At 36.4% G+C, this 17,898-nt stretch overlaps 1 pseudogene; it reads left to right on the plus strand.

Annotated features, from left to right (window-relative positions):
- Positions 1–17,308, plus strand: part of LOC105727575 (52 kDa repressor of the inhibitor of the protein kinase-like) — a 38,437-nt pseudogene extending 21,129 nt beyond the window's left edge.
- Positions 17,309–17,898: the final 590 nt, after the last annotated feature.

Below are 17,898 nucleotides of genomic sequence, written 5' to 3' on the forward strand. Positions count from 1 at the left end.
TGTAATCTGCCTTTCAGGCTTTGATTTTTTGCAAGATTTATAAAGAAAGAGATCATAGAATTTAGAGATAGATAGACTCTCAGGAGATATAATTCATTTGCTTAATAAATAAGAAAAATTAGATGCAGGGGAAAGCACAGGATGAAAAGCCCAGGATTTAATTCGCCATGAAATTCTAGTCAAATCACATAACAATTCTGAGACTCAGTCTCCTCATCTGGAAATTGTTGAAACTGATTGCAATAAATTTCAAGTGTCATTTAGCTTTCATATTCTAATAACCAATTTTGTAATTCTATGAAAGTGGAACATTTAAGTAGTTTTTGATAGAATTCTTCATATGGAACTATGGAACTGAGAATTGTTTTCTCTTTGGTCAAGGCTTAATGACTTAGACTACATTGGAAGTGGCTATGCTATATCAAAGGAAAGGGGATACAGTAATCAGCTCTGCCATGTCTAATCTGGTAAGGTATTGGTACAAAGTAAAATGGAAAACAGGATATCCCATAGAATAATTCGGTACTCTTGATATCTGCCCTCACTGTCTAGTTTCTAATAAAAATTGAAGGATGGAGAAATTAATGGATAGCAAAAGATATGTCACCTTCAAACAAGGGTTGATACTTCACACGTTCATAAGGAGGAGAAGTGGTATAAATAATATCAGCATATATTGGTGACCTTCCTTTAACAATTGTCTGGGTCATTACTATTGAAATCATCAAGCTCATAAAAACAAGGAAAGGAAAGAGGGAGAAATAAAAGAAAGAGGACATCACATGTTATTTTATGTAATACATAGAATTTTGAGACATATGTGATAATAGGCCCATACTTAAACATAATAGAACTGCAGCTCTCAGTGGTTAAAATAATTTGCTTATTTTGCCATACACAGTTAAAAATAACATAAAAGGAAAGTTCAGAACCTGAACTAGTTGTGCCAAATTTATGTTGATTATTCACATTCTAGGAGTCCCGATCTTCTCCCAATTCCTCAGTCACTTTGGCCCACCAAGCCCACGACTTGCCCTCATGACTTTCCAACTCTAACACTGCACACAGTTTCCACTCTCTGGGATGAATTTGGACCAACAAAACCTATTTCTTCTAACAGGCCTCTCCTGATTCTCCAGCTGCCAAGGGCTCGCTCCCTTTTCTAAACTCCATGAGTACTTACTGTGGCATTCTCCATTTGTCACTCAACATTTAGGTTTTGTTTTATTGGTTCCTTCCTCGGTGGTAGGCTTCTTACTTGTCCACACACCTGTGAGTGCTCGAGAGGAGGAGACTCTTTAGTGCTTGGAAAAGTTAGCACTAAGCCTGCTGCAGGTACTTTTCTCCATTGGCATCTGAGATTAAAAGGATTTAAGTTCCACTTTGCATAGTTTGGAATTGTCAACAATGGGCACGATTCTTTCATTCTGCCATCCTTTCATTCTCCCTAGAAAGTGACCCGAATTTTTAAAGAGGAAGAATTGAGAACCATCTGCAATCCCCAAGATATACTTTGCAGCTTAACTCTGCTTTGAATGAAAATTCAGTTGAAAATAGAAGTCCATTTTCTTCCTTCTGTCTTTCAAAAACGTGAAGACCAAATGGAAAAAGACACAGGTCATACATATTCACCTATTCTAGTCAATGATTTAAATATAAACACTTCACAGACAAGGAACCAAAAATGAGGGAAAGCATTGATTAGTGAACCTTGTACATCCTGTTTAGAGATCAAAGGGGCCAATGAGCAGGGATCAAAGTAGGGGGAAATTCAGAATGTGACACCCTTGTGAAGCGCCGTTTCTCACGATGTGGTATGGCTTAATCAGAGCCACTCCATTCAGCAGCTGCAAAGAGGAAAAGGAAAACAACTCTGAAAATTATTAATTAGGTAAGCTTATGCTCTGTGTGCCTTTCATGAAACAGAGCTATTTCAGCAGCTAGTGCCAGCTATCAGTAGAGAGGTATTTTTGGAGAAGACTAACCTGTGCTGCAGGTAGGTTCCTTTCAGAAATGATCACAAAAGCACCTTGTTGCAGCAACCAGACAACCACACCTAGCTTGACTCAGTCTGCAAAACTCTATACATTGTGAGGCTAGCTCACACCACGTGAATATGCTTTAAGCTACTTCATTTGCAAAAGGTTACAAATTCCTTAAAGCAACCAACTCAGAATGTTACAAAGCTTTAAGTAGCAATGCTCAACATCTGAATAATGATTTACAGTTTTCAAAATGTTTTCACATATATTCTTTTATTTACTCATCACAACGTTACTCGAAGTTAAATAATCTGCTGTTGGGACACAAAGTTGGTAATTAGCAGAATAAGGATACACATCCTGGTCTGTTGAGTGTAGTGATACTTCTACATATGCCACGTTATACAATACAAAATTTCAGAAGCAGTAAGTTAACAGTAATTAACACAGTGAGGAACTTAGAAGGGAACAATAAATGAATGGAAGAGGTTGGATCTGAGCAGGGCATGATAGCGATATTTTGAAAACCACTCAGTATCTAAGTTCATACATTTTAGGCTCTGTGCAGACCAACCATCACCTTCTGTGAATACATTCTTTTCTCAAGTGCATACAGTTGATTAGATTTTAGCTTTCGTTATAATCACATTCCAGATATACCTTCCTGAAGGGCACTCAAGTCAGCAGTTCCATTTACAGATTATCAATAAGAGTGGGTTCCTCCCACAAACAGCTTGTCTCATTCATTATTCTGCCTTTCTCCTAATTTTATCCTTAATTTCAAGTTTGGAGGAAATCTTGCCATTGCCCTTATTATCCATGGCTTTTGTGACTCAGTTATTAATGCTGCTAGCATTTCCCAAAATTTGTCTTTTTTATTTTTCTTTCTGAGCATATTTTTTAAATACTCTGTTTCCTCAGATCCCCCTCCCCCATTTCTTCCTCTTGCAGATAATTTGGTATTGCATTATAAGACTTCTATACTTTATGTCTTCCATTTCAGAATCTTAAGGTACAGGGTTCATGCTTCATGTTTCTTCAGAGTCTATGTCCATTCTTCCCACTACCGCCATGTTACCATGCTGCCAGGATACCATGATCACTTTTTCTCATTCAGTTTTAAAACAAATTCATTTTTCTGCAGCAGCATTGGGTTTCCTCATTACTTCTTGTACCTCCCTTGGGAAGGAAGTGAAGCCATAAGAGACTGTCAGATTCCTTGGTTTTATCATAGTATGTTGCATTGGAGTCTCCCATTGCTGCTGGATCTTTCCCCATGCCAATGTTGGGATCTGCATCTTGTAGAGTATGGCAAGTATAGCATCAGTTTACTTTATGTGGTCATATGGTATGTATTCATTGTTCTTTTTATTCAATGGCCTCTTGTATGCTTCCATTTACCTGATCATGAATTTCTATATAGTGTGTATTAATTGTTTTGGAGATCTGAGAAACCAGAGAAGTTTCTGAGGACATGCTGTTACTCTCATGGTGATGATGGCAGTGGTGGTAGTGGCTCAAATGTCCTGTTTAGCGGCGCAAGCACAGGAATTAAGAATACCTGTAGGGGGTTTGCAATGGTTCCTTCAGAGCAATGAAGTAATGAGAAATATAGTGATTGGGATGTATATTTTATGCTCAACTATAAAGGTGAGGAGCATAAGGATGACACATGGATCTTTCTTTGTTCCTTGCTATGGAAGAATGCATGCCATCTGCCTCAGCTGGAAACTATTAGTCCAGGAAGTTTGACTGTCCCCAGAAATTCCCTGTGGACCCACACGACTTGTCTGTGACTATTTTTTTCCTTTTTGTTTTAAAATTATTAATTTGAATTATCCTATATTTTTAAACTGATTTTCTTTTGGGTTATTAGTATATCTTAATACTGTGTCTTAATACCTCTTTTTCTTTGATGTCCAATTACATTGACTTTTTATATTTTGTCACTTTTTGGCATTTTTTCATATCTAAATTAACCCTTTGAACTTTTCATTCATCTTTGTCTATTTTTCTCTAGCTGGCTTTTCTACATTTATTTTAAAATCTTACTTGTTGTGTTGCTTATTTTTTCTTCTCTCACTTAGCAAATATATATCAATCACCTACTATATGTTAAACATCATTTATCCCTTGTGTATGTTATCAGAAATAAGATCAGATCTATCTTAGACATTTAGCACAATCCACCTCTTTCTGTTCTCTTCCCCCAACCAAATCTGTTCCTATTCAATAACATATACTTTAAAAATATATTCCTATATATAAAGTTTTATCCAAGCAACTCATCAGTCAGTATCATAAATCTCAAATTTATTTTATTTTTCCATGATCTATGCATGGATATATGAACATCTGAGATTACAAATGTCTGTTTTTTCAATTCCCTTCCAAATTTATTATTTCTTATGTGTACTATTGGATCCTTTTAAATGTTCTCTCAATTTTCTCCCTGATCTCTTCGAGTAGTATTGTTGATTCATAGTCAAATTGGGGTGGACGGTGGTCTTGGTGGGATGCTACATTTTCGATATGTGCTTCAGAAACACAGCATATCTTAATATTGGTCATTCATTGTGTGTCAATCACCCTTGGTATATTTATTCTTTCTGGATAAATACTAGGTTTCTTAGAACTTAGGGATAATTGCTCTTTATTAAGCTGATTATTTATTCATTCAACAAATGTTCCTTGAATAACTTTTGTATGTAGATTCTGTAAGAGGTACGTCACATTTATTCCTTGCAGGTATACATTATATGCCAGTGACTCTGTTCTCTCCCTCCTTGTGCACACCTACAGAGTTCCTCCAGGAAAGCTTGGTTTTTCTTTCTGTCCTTACTCTATATCACATAATTTTACTGAGTGTTTTCTTATAATGGTTTGGAATCTTGACTGCACAATCAGACATATGGTTTCCTAATTTCTAAATTATATTACCTTTTGTTCTACTAAGGAACTCATTCTCTTTGTTAAACCAAAAGTTAAGAGACCTCTCTCATCAAGCAATGCGGACACATAGCTGGTACTTGCTGCAGAAGGAAAACAAATGTGACACATTCCTTTAAACTGTTTGGAAATAGGCCCCTTAATTTCTATATATTTTTTTCCTGGTTAGTGTTGAATCTCAAATGAAATTAGCAAGCTTTGTAACTCCTCTCGATAGCTCTTCCAGAGATGACCCTCTAAGTGAACAGTTCTCACCTGTTTGGTTCAGGCTTTGATCTTCTGGGGTTCTAAGAGTTTGCTTTATATATAAGTCACTCCCTTCTCCCACTATCCTCAACTGTTTCCCTCCACCAGGCAATGCACAATTGGTTGGCAACTGCCAGCAAATGACACCAGCTGCTACCAAACTTCTATCTTCACAGAATAGCCACCACCTTTCCAATTCTCTAGCTTTTGCTGCAAGGACAATTGGCATTGGTTCATTACTAGGTTCATTACTTTTTAAATGTTAGACCTTAGTATGAAGGAAGGTTAGTTCTAGGATCTGAGGGGTTGAGATCAGGTGATCTCATCATCCTAAAAAGAAGGTTTAAGGAAAATCAAGAAAATACCATCTATCATCTCAAATGTTATCAGGGAATTTTTTTTTTTTTTAAAAAGTGCTCTATGTTTAAATGGACATACGATTTACTTTATAGAACCACTTTTCATTCGGTAAGAACTGAATAACAACTTGTTGAAAGTTTGTTGGAAAGAACACTCAACATGTAATATGTTTGAGAGATGTTGTCTGTGTCAGAAAGTCAATATATACTAAATTCAGATATATTTTTAGAGATTCAAATGCAACAGAATCACCAACATGCACTGGTAATTAACAAAAGTGGGCAACTCAGTTCAGGTAATAATTATTATTGATAATAACTGAAATAATAGGATTTTAAGTATAGTGCCAATTATTTTTTCTTGTTTATTGCATTATTAATTTGCTTTGGACACCAATATTAAAGAGTCATTTTACTTAAGTTTGTAGTTGTGAGTTCAACTACTGAAACTTCTCACTTGGAAGAAAAGACTTCTCAGATCATAAAAATTTCATCATGTCAAATTATCATAGATTATCTCAAAGTTAAAGCAATTTCACTCTGTCACTATTTTATTGATAATTATTTTACTTTAGGAAGATACTCTTTAACTTTTGGAGTGTTAAAATTATTTTACGTAATTGATGTAAGAGAGTTGTGACAAGAGCTTATATGTCTTCACTGGTCCTATTGAATATCTTGTGAAAAAGAGTTAAGTGATTAAATAACTTTGGAAATAAATGCATCTTTATCCTGGAGACGCACTTGGTTTAACCTAGTATATCAATGCCAGAACAGAGTTTTAACGACACATAACTGATAGTTTTCATGAATTATTCACTCTCTCTTTGTTCTTTCACCAGAGACACTCCATATTTTAAACATATTTTGAGGATACAAACTCATTCATCTTTTTTTTCCCCAACCAGTCCCTAGTATAAAATAACTTAGTAAAAATTCCTGTTCATAAATACTTGTTTGAGAAACTAACATCTATTTAGGTCTTTATCAATATATCTGCCTTCTTTGCCACAATACAATTTTCTATCAAGTAAACATTTAATCCAGTAAGTATTGAATGATTTACTACTCACTAGCAAGCTCTACTCTCTGAGCCTCAATATTGAAGCATTTATCTGTTAATTCATTAAAAATGGTTTGAAAAATCTAATGTTAAAATTAAGAACAAATACAGTAATAAATGGTGGAGAATACCACATCAGGAATCAGGAGCTGGGTTATAGTCCTGGCTTTAACAACCTAATGACCTTAGGTAAGCTACTTAACTTTCTCCAACATCAGTTTCTTTTTGGAAAACCTAGAGTTCAGATTTCTTTCTTTGCCTTAAATCTTAGCCTAGATGTTTTCTGTGGCTTTTTTCCTATTCAGTTTCTTTTATGTTTTAAAAATGGCCTCTCAACCTTTTCCCACCTACTTTCCTTCGTCTACAAAGCGTAAGGGGAGACAAGAAAATGTATGTATTGTTGTGTGGCTTTCAGATAACCATAATGCACATCCTGGTGTTCTCCCTCAGTCCCCATCCAGTCACCTGGAACATAAACCAAGTAGATTTTAACTAAGGCTAAAAACTGTGCATCAGGTTAGGTAGTCTATTGGCTTTCTCTGTCTTTTAAATTGACATTCAGTTGTTTTATCGCATTTTAAACGAAAACAGTCCTTACTGATAAAGTGAAGCTGTGTCAAACCTCAGGCCAATTAAAACCACATGAAAATAAACTCACTCTTGGTATTAGTAAAAGGGACTAGGCTCTTTTTGAAAAAATAATGTGGTACCTTTTGAATATTCAATAGAGTACTTACGCATAACGCCCAGTAACGTTCCCAGAAATATTCATAATACTTTCTTGTTTGGGCTATATCTTGAAGAAGTTACTCAGGGACACACAGATTTTGGTTTGGGAGACCATCTCCTCTTTTTGCAGAAAGCTAGTGAGGGGTGGGCAGAGGGGGAGAGTTGACAAGCGAATTTCTCCAGTGATTTATTGGAAATTTGTTTCGAACTTTCAGGCCTGGAAATTGGGTTTGTTATATTCATCATTTATTTGAACTGCATTTTTATTTTCTATCAGTTTGCATTTATTTCCTCATTCCTAGCATCTGAATTATATTCCTTGCCTTTTATGTTTATTTATTAAATACCATTTAGAAGGGACAGCTGAGTGACAGGAACTTCTCATTTCATTTCATATTCTACAGTTAAAAAATGTCAAATATGCTGCCACATACATACATTTTATTTGAACTTAACGTTTTTACTGTTTTAATTTGTGATTTGGACCACTTTTCTTGAAAGTAAATGGATTTAGTAATATGAGTTTATATAATGATATACATGAGCACATATTGTTATTTTATACTTTTACCATCTTTTGCTTAAAAATACATAATTATAAAGTATACATTGTGTAATTTACATGTAGTTTTTTTAATTATAGAAAGAACTACATATTATGCAAACTTCTAAATTGATCCCTACCTCCTGGTATTCATGACCTTGAGTAATCCCCTCCTGTTGAGTGTGGGCTGAACCTAGTGACTTGCTTCTAATGAATAGAATATGGCAAAAGTGAGAAGATATCCTTTCCATATTAAGTTATAAAATATCATGACTTCTGTCTTGCCAGCAGATGCTATTTCTTACTAGATTTGATAAAGCAAGCTACCATGATGAAGAGCCTCATATTTCAAGAAACTGAAGGTGGCCTCTGTTCAACAGCCCCCAAGGAAATGAATCTTATTAACAACCACTAAATGAGCTTGGAAGCATATCCTGCCTTAGTTTAAACTTGAGATGACTGTGAACCTGAACTAAAAACTTAATAGCAGCCTTGTGAAAGGTGCCAAGCTAAAGGATCCAACTAAGTTATACCTAACTCAAAGAAACTGTGAGATAATAAATGTGTGCTCTCTTAAGATGCTAAATTTTAAGATAATTTGTTATACAGCAGTGGTTAACTGATACAAACTATATTGTTATCCATTGCTTTAGACAGTCATAGCTTCTTTCAGGTCTTCTGGGAGATTTTTATTCTCTCTTTCTGTTTCTTTCCAACTTCTATTTTAGGTTCAGGGGATAAATGTGCAGGTTTGTTATAGGGTAAATTGCATGTTGCAGTGGTTTGGCGTACACATTATTTTACACTCAGGTACTGAGGATTGTACCAGATAGGTAGTTTTTGGTTGTTACCCTCCTCCTACCCGCCATCTTCAAGTAGGCCCCAGTGTCTGTTGTCCCCTTCTTTGTATCCACGTATACTCAATGTTTAGCTCCCACATATAGGTAAGAATATATTGTATTTGCTTTTCTCTTACTGTCTACATTAATTCACTTAGAATAATGGCCTCCAGCTCTATCTATGTTGCTGCAAAGGACATAGTTTCATTCTTTCTTATGACTGCATAACATTTCGTGGTGCATATGTACCACTTTTTCTTTATCCAGTCCACCACCAATAGGTATCTAGGTTGATTCCATGTCTTTATCATTGTTAATGATGCTGCAATGAACATTTGAGTGCATGTGTATTTGTGGTAGAATGATTTATATTCCCTTGGGTATGTATCCAATAGAGGGATTGCTGGGTTGAATGTTAGTTTTAAGTTCTTTGAGAAATATCCAAACTGCTTATCCAAATGGTGGCTGAACTAATGTACATTCCCACTAGCAGTGTGTAAGCAGTATCTTTTCTCTACAGCCTCATCAGCATCTGTTATTCTTTGACTTTTTAATATCAGCCATTCTGATTGGTGTGAGATGGTATCTCCTTCTGGTTTTAATTTGCATTTCTCTAATGATTAGTGATGTTGAACATTTTTTTCATATGCTTATTGGCCACATGAATGTATTCTTTAGAGAAATGTCCGTTCACGTCCTTTGCTCATTTTTAATAAGGTTGTTTGTTTTTTGTTTGTTAATTTGTTTAAATTTCTTATAGTTTCTGGATATTAAGCCTTTGTGAAATGCAGTTTACAAACATTTTCTCCCATTCTGTAGGCTGTCTGTTTACTCTGTTGATAATTATTTTTGCTATGCAGAATCTATTTAATTTAACTAGGTCCTATTTATCAATTTCTGTTTTTCTTGCAATTGCTTTTGGAGTTTTTGTCATGAAATTTTTGCCAGGATCTATGTCCACAATGGTATTTCCTAGGTTTTCCTCTAGGGTTTTTTATAGTTTTAGGCTTTATATTTAAGACTTTAAATCCATATTGAGTTGATTTTTGTACATGGTATAAGCAAGGAGTTCAGTTTCAGTCTTCTGCATATAGCTAGCCAGTTACTCTAGCACCATTTATTGAATAGGGAGTCCTTTCCCCATTGCTTGACTTTGTCAACTTTGTTGAAGATCAGATGGCTGTAGTTGTGCAGTTTTATTTATGGGTTCTCTAACCTGTTCCATTGGTCTATGTGTCTGTTTTTGTACCAGTACAATGTTGTTTTGGTTAATGTAGCCTTGTAGTCTAGTTTTAAGTTGGGTAATGTAATACTTCTGTTTTTTTTCTTCCTGCTTACTATTGCTTTGGCTATTTGAGCTCCTTTTTTGGTTCTATATGAATTTTAGGATAGTTTTTCTTATTCCTCAAAAAATGTCATTAGTGTTTTGATAGGAATAGCATTGAATCTGAAAATTGCTTTCAGCTGTATAGCCATTGTAACAATATTGATTCTTTCTATTCATGAGCATGGAATGTTTTGTTTGTGTCATCTCTTAATTTCCTTCATCAGTGTTTTGTAATTCTCATAGTAGAGATCTTTCATGTCCCTGATTAATTGTATTATTAGATATTTTATTCTTTTTGTGGTCATTGTGAATGGGATTGCATTTTTGACTTGGCTCTCAGCCTGGATGATATTGGTGTATAGACATGCTATTGATTTTTGTACTTTGATTTTGTATCCTGAAACTTTACTGATGTTATTTATCAGATCTAGGAGCCTTTGAGTACTGACTGGGGTTTTCTAGGCATAGAGTCATACTGTCTGTGAAGAGAGATAGTTTGACTTTCCCTCTTTCCTACTTGAATGCCTTTTATTTCTTTCCCTTGCCTGATTGCTCTGACTAGGACTTCCAGAACTATGTTGAATAAAAGCAGTGAGAGTGGGCATCCTTGTCTTGTTCTTATTCTCAAGGGGAATGCTTCCAGATTTTGCCTGTTCAGTATTATTTTGGCTGTGGGTTTGTCACAGATACCTGTTTTTATTTTGAGGTACATAACTTTGACTAGTTTATTGAGGGTTTTTAGCATGGGTTGGATGTTAAATTTTAATCAAAGCCTTTTCTATGTCTATTAAGATGATCATGTGGTTTTTGTTTTTCATTCTGTTTATGTGATTAATCACATTTGTTTATTTGCATATGTTGAACCAACCTTGCATCCCCAGAATAAAGTGTACTTGATTGTGGTGGATTAGCTTTTTGAGGTACAGTTAGATTTGGTTTGTTAGTATTTTGTTGAGGATTTTTGCATCTATGTGCAGCAATTATATTGGCTTGAAGTTTGTGTGTGTGTGTGTGTGTGTGCGCGCGTGTGTGTGCGTGCCAGAGTGTACTATCACAATGATGCTGGCTTCACAGAATGAGAGAGGAATCCTTCCTCCTCAAGTTTTTGGAGTAGTTTCAGTAGGATTGGTACTACCTCTTCTTTATACATCTGGTAGAATTTGGCTGTGAATCTGTCTGGTCCAGGGCTTTTTTCTGGTTGGTAGGCTTTTTATTACTGAATCAATTTTGGAACTTACTATTGATTTGTTCAGGGTTTCTATTTCTTCCTGGTTCAATCTTTGGAGGTTGTATATTTTCAGGAATTTATCAATTTTTTCCAGGTTTTCTAGTTTGTGTGCATGAAGGTGTTGATAATAGTTTCTGAGAGGTTTTGTATTTCTTAGCATTAGTAATTTTAGTCTTTATTGTAAATCTTTAAATCCTGAATGTATAGCCAGTTTTAATTGCATAAAATTTTATCCCCATAAGTTTAAATATATATTCATATTCTTTATTTTTTCTATTTTGAGCCAAGATCTCACTCTGTTGCCCAGGCTGGAGTGCAGTGGCACAATCATAGCTCACTGCAGCCTTGACCTTTTCAGGTCCAAGTGACCCTCCCACCTCAGCCTCCTGGGTTGCTGGGACTACAAGCACACACCACCACACCTGGCTAATTGTATTTTTTTGTAGAGATGGGGTTTCACCATGTCACCCAGGCTGGTCTCAAACTCCTGGGCTCAAGCAATCTCTCCACCTCAGCCTCCCAAAGTGCTGGGATTGCAGGCATGAGCCACTGCACTGGCCTATTTATATTCTTAGTGTGTGTTTTCTTTTTAGATTTCCTCACTACCTGAAGCGTTGGACATACTCTGAGTTAATTGCTAAAAGAAATGTTATTATTGGACATGAAGTACAGTAACAGCTCATTTATCTGGTAAATTCGACTACTTAGAAGTAAGCAGAAAAGGCCTCTGTGCAGCTAAAACAGCCCTCAATTATAACTTACCTATAGCTTCCTTTTGGGGTCTTGCTTAGGTTTTAATTTCCCTCCTTCATTCCTTTTCCTCTGTGCTACCCTGTATCCTTCATTCTTTTCTTCTTTCTTTTATTGAACACGAGTTGAGTGCTCATAAGATATGTGAGCATTGTGCTAAGGGTTGAGGAGACAATGATGAACTAATCTGAATACAATCTCTGCTTGTATGGAACTTGTAGTCTAGTGGGAGGTTGAATGTTAATTGAATTATTGTTTTAGGAAATACGTAAAAACGTGTGCAAAAGTGTTGTGAGAAAAGTATATGATCATGTAGCATAAAAGTTAAGGGGGAGGGCTTTTAATTGCCTTGATATAAATCACACTCCCAATTCTTCTTTGTTTTGTGACCTTGTACTGCCTACCAGCACTTTTGTGCCTCTGTTTCCTCATTTATGTTACGGTTTGCATAGTTTCCCTCCAAAATTCTGGTGTTGCCAATGTCCTGGTATTAAGAGGTGGGTCTCTCATAAGTGAATAGGCCATGAGAGCTTCCTCCTGGTTAATGAGATTAAGGCCCTTAGAAAAGAGGCTTCCTGCAGCATTTAGCTTGGTCTTCTACTTTCCACCATGTGAGGATGTAGCAACAGGGCCCTCACCAGACCAAATGCCAGCACCTTGATCTTGGACTTCCCACCTTCCAAATTGTGAAAAATAAATTTCTGTTTTTTAATGAATTACTTCGTCTCAGATATTCTGTTATGACAGTACAAATGGCCTAAAAAGGGAATGATATGGTCTGTAAAATAAGGTTTATGTGGGGATGAATTAGATTATGTGAGGATTAAATAGATTAATGCAGGTAAATTCTTAGAAGAGAGCTTGTCGTATAGTAGCACAGGATACTTAATTTACAAGGCCATGTGACTTTGATGTAAGTCTGAAAAGTCCGTCCTAAGGAAGCAAGGAGAGAGCTGAGGCCTTTGGCATGTGCCCCTCATCCAGAATCATAGCAGATCAAAAGAAACTGGGTGACAATTCTTATCTTTTAGTAATCAATTTCTTAGTCTGTAGAGTAATAACTAACAACAGAAGAAGAGATACACTATACAAATTAAACACATGAACTAGAAAACACAGCAAATCTTGAATAATTGCATATAGTGGGGCAAATGTTGTTATTAGCCCTGCAGGCATCACTGACTTAATAGAATAAATATTGTCTTGATGGTATGTATTTAGTTACAAGTAACAGACAACGCAGCTCAAATAATGTTGCCTGACGCATGTCGGAAATCCAAAAGGGAAACTTTATGGATTTTTAAATGTACCTACTCAATGATGGCATCGCAGGCTCATTATCTTTGTTCTGTTCTGTATTGTAGTTTTGTAACAGGCACTGTACTAAGGCAGTTTCATCTGGTGACTCTCGTTGTTAAACTACGGCTGCTAAGTTTATGGGACATCATCAACCATTTCCATAAAGATCTGGACATTTTTTTTTCTTAGAAGTCCCAAGCCAATACCTTTTACAGTCTCATGAGCCTAAATGGAATAGAAGTCCACCTGTGAAACAATAAATGTGACCAAGGCAAAGTACAATACATAGTACCTTAGACATATCCCCTCCAACTTCAAGTGCCAAAGAAGGTGGGATTAAGAAGTATAACTCCCCAAACCCGAAGTCTTTATCAACAGATGGAGTCAATAAATCTTAAGGGATAGATGTGCAGTGTCCATCACACTAACACTCAAAATGGTCATTCTAAGTTATATAAATAAATGACAATAAGTACAATTTAAGAATCAAATCCTTGAATTTCTTAAAATTCAGCTTAAATGAGAAAACGTGTTAGTTAATTTAGATACTCACATAATTGGAATGTTTCATTTTCTGTCAATGCCTGATTGACATGTCTCATTGTTCATAATTAAGTTTTCATTGAGAAATTCCTGGGATTATTCTAGCCAATAAACCAATTTCATAAGATGACATCTGAAAGAGTGACCATGATGTTCTTTTGTGTCTTGTCTAGTTATTCCTAAAAATAGTATGACATTAGTGGCCTCAGAACCTTAAATTATGACAATTGCCCTCTCTGGTATAATCTTTTCTTTATAGCCCATGATATTTGGCTAAATTGAATTAAATAGAATACCAGTTTGGGGTAAAGTCTGTCAAACTGAACATAAATAGGAGAAAAGCATATATAGGTTGAAAGTAAGAGTTACTGGTATCTTCTCTTTGCCTTTTAAAATGGATTTAAAGTTAACTGTGCATTTGGTGAAAAAATATGCAACAGGAGTAAAGTGTTATGAAAAGGCAGGATTATTTAAGAGAGAAAATAGATAACTAACAAGGGATAAAAATATTTCTGGGGTCATGGGGGATCCATTCAAAAGCAAATTTGCAATTGCTGTAAATGTCTCTTTGGTGGCCAGCATTCCATAAATGCTGCACAGAAACACACTCATTTTCAATGTTAAACAGTTCCAGAGTTGTTTTAAAAAATACTTTCTCAACACATGAAGAAGCTTAAAGTTACAGCATCGTGAAAATATCCTTGGTACATCCATGTGTTTATCATTTACTTTAGAAATATTTGTGCCTACGGTTTTGTATTTAGGTGGTCTGGACTGAGCATTCTATATCTATGGGAAATTTTAATGTGCTGGGGAAAACTTTCACAAACACTGAAGTTAACCCAATGTTTCTGCCTTGCACTTAATTTGAGATATTTTGGAAATGAGCAGTCAGAATAATTTTTCTATAAATGGCATAACATAATTAAAACTAAAAACGGAAAGTCAAATTATAAGAATTTGTCGCCCCCGCGCGCCGGCCCTGCCCAGGCGGCCGGCCCGAAGGGTGGGTGGACTGCCCTGAGAAGGCGGGGAGGGAGGGCTGGGCCTGCCCGCAGGTGGGCGACAATGCTGACTTCTGAGCCGCCCCCAGCTGCACGCGGAAGAGCACGCAGTCCGACCTGGTCTTCAGGTTCCCGCGAGACCCGGCCAGGTGCTAGAAGTAGGAGGAGAGCTGTAGGACAGACTTAGAAGACAAAAACACCTGATCAGCTAAATAAACATTATCGATTATGTGCCAAACATTTTGAGACCTCTGTGAGCTGTAGAACTATACATTTTGCAGAGGCATCAGAAAGCTAAAGAAGAATCGGGTTATTTCATTTCTCAAAAATTAATTGAAGCAGATACTTGTGATGTCACTGGGAGAGGCCATAAGGACTGTCTTCAAGATAATGCAGTTCTTCGAGATAATGCAATACCAACAATATTTGATCTTGCCAGTCATTTGAACAACCCGCATAGTAGACACAGAAAACGAATAAAAGAACTGAGTGAAGACGAAATCAGGACACTGAAACAGAAAAAAAATTGATGAAACTTCTGAACAAACAAACTTCAGGGACAAAAACATTAAAAAAAACAACAGCAATACTCAGAACCCCAGTGAAGAAGGGGGTGAAGAGCAAGATGAGGACATTTTACCTCTAACCCTGGAAGGGAAGGAAAACAAAGAATACCTAAAATCTCTATCTGAAATCTTGATTCTCGTGGGAAAGTAAAGCATGCTTCTGGATGGACATGAGGGTGATGAAATCCCAGAAGTCTCTACTCCAGATAACTTTGAAGCACTGCTGGAGTGCTGAGTAAATTCTGGTGAAGAGGTCCTGAGAAAGCGCTTCGAGACAACAGCAGTTAACACGTTGTTTTGTTCAAAAACACAGCAGAGTCAGATGCTAGAGACCTGTGAGACCTGTGTTCCAGAAGAAACTCTCAGGGAAATGAGAGACTCACACTTCTTTTCCATTATCACTGATGATGTAGTGGACATAGCAGGGGAAGGGCACCTACCTGTGTTGGTGAGGTTTGTTGATGAATCTCATAACCTAAGAGAGAAATTTGTAGGAGCTGATGCAGAAACTTTGGCTGTGAGATTTCACACTATGATAACTGAGAAGTGGGGATTAAATATGGAATATTTTTGTGGCCAGGCTTACATTGTGTCTAGTGGATTTTCTTCCAAAATGAAAGTTATTGCTTCTAGACTTTTAGAGAAATATCCCCAGGCTATCTACACACTCTGCTCTTCCTGTGCCTTAAATATGTGGTTGGCAAAGTCACTACCGGTTATGGGAATATCTGTTGCATTAGAAACAATTGAGGAAGTTTGTTCTTGTTTCCATCGATCGCCACAACTGCTTTTAGAACTTGATGATGTAATTTCTGTTCTTTTTCAGAAGAGTAAAGAAAGGGGTAAACAACTGAAGGAAATCTGCACTTCTCAGCGGGCAGGCAGGCATAATGCTTTTGAAATATTAGGGGAACCCCTGCAAGTACTTGTTTTATGTTTAGATTGCATAAATAGTGACACAAATACTAGATGGAATAACTGAATAGCTGGCTGAGCATTTGTACTCTGCAGTGAAGTAACAGATTTTGATTTCATTGTTACTATTGTTGATCTTAAAAATGTCCTATCTTTTTACAAGAGTCTTTGGGGTAAATCTCCAAGGGCAAACCTCTGATGTCTTCTTTGCATTTGGTAGCTTGACTGTAGTACTGCGTTACTCGACAAAGTGATGGAGAATATCGAAGTTTGTCATGAGTTTTCGTTTGAGGAAGCCACAATTTTGGCAAACAAACTTGATCTTCAAATGAAACTCCCTGGGAAATTCTGCAGAGTTCACCAGGGTAACTTGGAATCTCAGCTAACCTCTGAGAGTTACTATAAAGAAATCCTAAGTGTCCCAACAGTGGAACACATTATTCAGAAACTTAAAGAAATGTTCTCAGAACAGCACTCCAAAACTCTTAAATGCTTATCTCTGGTACCCTCAGTCATGGGACAACTCAAATTCAATTCATCAGAGGGACACCATGCTGACATGTATAGAAGTGATTTGCCCAATCCTGACACGCTCTCAGCTGAGCTTCATTGCTGGAGAATCAAATGGAAACACGAGGGAAAGAAATAGAGCTTCCATCCACCATCTATGAAGACTTCCACCTCCCTGACATCAAGCTTTTTCCTAATGTGTATGCACTGCTGAAGGTCCTGTGTATTCTTCTTGTGATGAAGGTTGAGAATCAGTGGTATAAAAATGGATGAAAGCATCTTAAAGAATATTTGAGGAACACTTTGACAGACCAAAGGTCGAGTAACTTGGGTTGCTTAACATAAATTTTGATATAAAACACAACTTGGATTTAATGGTGGACATATATTTTAAACTCTATGCAAGTAAGTCAGAGCTTTCCATAGATAATTCAGAAACCATGGAAAATACCTAAGAGACTTTTAAAAATAGGCTTTCTTATATTTGATATTTGGAAGAAAAGCTGTAAGGTGTATGGAGGCTACTTAATCACTAAATATCTTTGCCTATAGGGCTCCATTGAATACATTAGCCATTGATAATCTACCTGTTTAAATGGCTCCTGTTTGAACTCTCATGCTTTGAAGACCTGGCTGTCTTTGAAGACCTACCTTTCCTCTGTGTGATCTCTGCTGGTGGTACCCTTGAATTGTTTTAGTTAAGTCATTTTAGACATAGCACTTTTTTTTGCTGTGGATCTCTACTCGGGTGTTATGAATTCTTCGAAGAAATATATTTTGAAGAGGTGTGGGAGGAAGGATTACATTTTATAAAATGTTATAGTGAAGCTCACAATTGACCTTTGACTAATAGGACTGTTAAGTATGTTAAAAATCTATACTAGACAGTTGCAAGAAATTACCAGAGAAAGAGAAGCTTGTGAGCTCACCAAACAAGGAGTTCAGTGTAGATTTTGTCTTTCTCAAATGAACTTAAAGGAACAAATGACAGTAAAAGTTTGAATGGGAGAGCCTACCATTGTTCCACATCTTGTTGTGGCCCTTT

This window comes from Aotus nancymaae, unplaced genomic scaffold, assembly GCF_030222135.1.
Source record: "Aotus nancymaae isolate 86718 unplaced genomic scaffold, 86718_ANA_hifiasm-v0.15.2.pri h1tg000010l, whole genome shotgun sequence".
In the NCBI taxonomy this organism is placed as follows: Eukaryota; Metazoa; Chordata; class Mammalia; order Primates; family Aotidae; genus Aotus; species Aotus nancymaae.